We start from the raw sequence: 4,198 nt of genomic DNA on the forward strand, positions 1-4,198 counted from the left end.
GCCCAACAGCATGAACTCCCACTTCAGAAAGCATGGATCTAATTACTGTGGCCTTTCAATATTCAGCTTGTCAACAGTGGAGACCAACACTGAGCCCTGACCATGGCATTAGGCCTTAAGGAGTCCTCCTGGCCACCTGGAAGACACGTTGACCACACTGAGCTTTCCTTACTTGGAAAGACCAGTAGTGTCTCCTCATGGAGAGAGGCCTGGAACGGATCCTTCCCTCATGGCCTTCAGAAGGAACCAGTCTTGCCAACACTTTGATCTCATATTTTTAGCCCCCACAACCATGAAAAAATACATTTCTGCTAAGCCCCTGTCTGTGGTGCTTTATTTAAAGAGGAAAAAAATTATTTATTTGGCTGCACTGGGTATTAGTTGTGGGGATCTTTGGTTGTGCCAAGTGGGATCTAGTTTCCTGACCTGGGATGGAACATGGGCCCCTGCACTAGGAGTGCAAAGCCTCAGCCACTGGACCACCAGGGAAGTCCCTGTGGTGCTTTCTTATAGCAGCCCTATCCAACTAACACACCACTTACTTATCATCACTCACAAAACCCATTGGGAGAGTCTATGCTTTCTGTCCATGAACCTCAGGGCTTTGTTAGCTTCAAGGCTGTGATCCCCAAAGGGGAACACCTCTTCCAGAGGACACAACAAGAATCACATTGAATTATATAAAGCACAGCTGCAACCTGGGCACTTTGGACTTCTTACTAGGGACACCTGGACAAGAATGAGCCACTGTCTTGACAGGACAACTGACATGGTCACCAGGAAGCAGTCAGGATGCTGTCACACAAAGGGTATAGAACCAAGTACCAGTCATGGTCCTGAGACCAACTGTAGTAGCAGGGACTGTAGTTCATCCAGTTCATCCAGTTAACCTCCCTCACCTCCTCTGTTTTCCCTCAGGAAGAGAGGCCCACTGACTCCCCGGGTTCCCAGAAGACCTGTCCCTTGAATTTGTGTGAAGAAGTGAATCCAGATGACACAATGGATAGACTCTGATAGACGTGGGAATGTGCTAATTCAGATCCCTCTCCAAGGAAGGATTTGTTGCCCAGTTGTGAGGAGCACAGTCAGCAGACAGACTCGACTGCAGAGAGCTGTCATCTGAAGTGACATGTCCCACAATGAGGACTGAGAGAAGCAGGGCATATCGTCCACTGCTGGGCAACTCTGACAGATAACTCCCTCTCTAGAGCTCCTGTGCCTGGTTAGCTGACACTTTGCTGAGCCTGAATTGGAGTTCAACTTCTTCCTCTCCCCTGTCTGATTTTTCCCCAATCCCTTTGTAAGCACTGACCCATAATAAACACCTTGCACCCTCCAGTCTGTTCGATGTCTCCTTCCACAGAACTCAATCTGTGACTGTGTGGGGAAATGACGTCCTCTGAGGAACAGCCGAAATATTTGGGGATTTTTCTGAAAAGAGCAAATTTCAAAATGACAGGAGAACTCTTTTTAAATATATCAAGGCTTGTCATGAAGTATTAGGTACAGGAGATTCTATTTAGGTTACTATGAGTGGCTCCATGAGGTGAAACTAGGCAGGCCTAATGGAAGGACATCCCAGGCAGACAGATTTGGGCTCAATATAGAAAGAGATAACTTTCCAACATTTTGAGCTATATGAAAAATGAAATGGCCTGGACATGAAATTCTGCCCTGGAGAATGTGCGGTGAAAATTGAACAAGCCCTCAGAGGGCAATGGTAGCAGAGATTCTTGCACTCATGAGGGCCACAGTCTGGATGACCTCTGAGCCTCCTTGGAGACTCTCTGGGGTCATGATAGGGGGTCAGCTTCTTTTGTCTTTTCTTGGCACTTTCAAAACTTACAAAGGTAAATTATGCCATCTATAAACTTAATACAGAAGGGTAAAAAGTAAAATGTAAAAATCTTCCATTTCTTCCACCTTCCCAAGCCCTGAGGTGACCTGATGTGACACCCTGTCTCCAGACATTTAGGTGATCTAGGCACTGCACTATACTTTACAGATATTTGCTGATTTCACCCTCACCCTCAACAATAATCCTGTTTCTAGAGATGAGGATGGACCTAGAGACTGCCGTACAGAGTGAAGTAAGTCAGAAAGAGAACAATGAATATTGTGTATTAACACACATGTGGAATCTAGAAAAATGGTACAGATGTCCAGAACAAATGTATTGACACCAAGGGGGGTGAAAGGGACATGGGATGAATCAGGAGATTAGGACTGACATATATACAGTACTATGTATAGGTGAAAGTGAAAGTGAAAGTGAAGTCGCTCAGTCATGTCTGACTCTTTGTGACCCCATGGACTGTAGCCGACCAGGCTCCTCCCTCCATGGGATTCTCCAAGCAAGAGTACTGGAGTGGGTTGCCATTTCCTTCTTCCTCCATGGGATTCTCCAGGCAAGAGTACTGGAGTGGGTTGCCATTTCCTTCTCCAGGGTATCTTCCTGACCCAGGGATCGAACCCAGGTCTCCTGCATTCCAGGCAGACGCTTTAACCTCTGAGCCACCAGGGAAGCCCATGAGAACCTACTGTATATCACAGGAAACCCTACTCAGTGCTCTGTGGTGACCTAAATGGGAAGGAAATCCAAAAAAGAAGGACTATATGTATACATGTAGCTGATTCACTTTTCTGTACAGCAGAATCTAAGACAACATTGTGAAGCTACTATACTCCAATAATTTTTTTTAATCTCATGAGGTAGGTACTCACATCCCTGTTTTCTAGGTAAGGAAACTGAGGTTCAGAGAATGTCACAAAGTTAGGACACAGGACAGTGACAGAGCCAGGGGCCAAAATCAGCTCTTCTCTAACCATAGACTCTTAATCATGACATTGTGCTCCAGAGACAAAATGTGGAGAGGGGACCAGTGATGAGCAAATATAATCAACACAATTACATTTTAACAAAGGACCATAGTTTCCAAAACTTTTCAAGTTGTCAATGGCTATGCACAACACGCTGCAAATCAAAAGATTTATTATTATATTCCAGTGGCTCATCAGATTCTAGGAAGTCACCTAGAATTTCTGCCACCCTGACCCCTTGAGGATCCATCTCTAGCAACAGAAGTCTCTGGTGGTCTATGATGGTCACAAGTGCTTACGTTCAGCTCTTGAAGATTCAGATTATTCAACAGCAAGAGGCTGTCAACTCTGGCTATACATTAGAATCATCTGGGGAATTTCTCCAAATACCTAGGCTGCATCCTTCCCTATAAATTCTGAATTAATTGACCGAGGAGACAGCTTAGACACTGAGATTTTTACAAAGGCTCCTCCAACTCCCTCAAACATGGAGGCCACACTGCGGAGAAACCAATAACATTTGCATCTGGACAAGCTTACGAAGACAGGATTCATATAAAAAGTAGTATGGGGCTGCCTTCCTCTGCTAGAGTTCCAAAATAGTCTGTGGTGGTGGGTCCTTAGTCACTCAGTCATGTCCGACTCTTCGCGATCCCATGGACTGTAGCCCTCCAGGCTTCTCTGTCCATGAATCTGGATTTCCCAGACAAGAAGACTGGAGTGAGTAGCCATTTCCTTCTCCAGGGGATCTTCCTGACCCAGGGATCAAACCTGCCTCTCCTGCATTGGCAGGAGGGTTCTTTACCACTGAACCACCAGGGGAGCACCATAGCCTGTGGCACTTCTCCCCTAAAATGGTACTAGGACTCCTTTCTGTCTCTCACAAGAGTTGAATGTCTTGTGACTGTGACCAGGAGAATCAGAATCCGGGACTAATCCTGACCTGAGGGAGGCAGAATTTTAGAATATCAAAGTCTGCCCCTTTGATGACTCAGGGATAAAGTGAATTTGCATAGAAACTCATCCTGAATCCTATCTTAACAATCCTTTGTTTACTATCGTGTCTCCAACACTAAAACAATGCCAAGTACATGTGTGTGCGTGCACTTAGGTTGCTCAGTCATGTCCAACTCTTTGCGACCCTGTGGACAGGGGTCCACCAGGCTCACATACATGATTGGTGTTTATTAAATACTTACTGAATGAATGAATGAATGAATGGACTTCTGTGACCAGCCTCCAGTTCACAGTACTTTTTTCCAGGTCTGAGCTTCTGATCAGTCTCGTTACAGCCCCAAGCCCACAGCTTAGAGCAGGGTTCTGAGATTTTGATCCCAGGCCAACAGTATCAACATCACTTTAGAATCTGTTAGAAAAG

At 45.5% G+C, this 4,198-nt stretch overlaps 1 non-coding gene across 1 annotated transcript; it reads right to left on the reverse strand.

Moving 5' to 3' along the window:
• Positions 1–2,451: 2,451 nt before the first annotated feature.
• On the reverse strand, positions 2,452–2,524 carry TRNAS-GGA. The gene has a single exon. It is a non-coding gene; the product is annotated as a tRNA-Ser (tRNA).
• Positions 2,525–4,198: the final 1,674 nt, after the last annotated feature.

The sequence above is a fragment of the Oryx dammah genome, unplaced genomic scaffold, assembly GCF_014754425.2.
Source record: "Oryx dammah isolate SB20612 unplaced genomic scaffold, SCBI_Odam_1.1 HiC_scaffold_23, whole genome shotgun sequence".
Lineage (NCBI taxonomy): Eukaryota > Metazoa > Chordata > Mammalia > Artiodactyla > Bovidae > Oryx > Oryx dammah.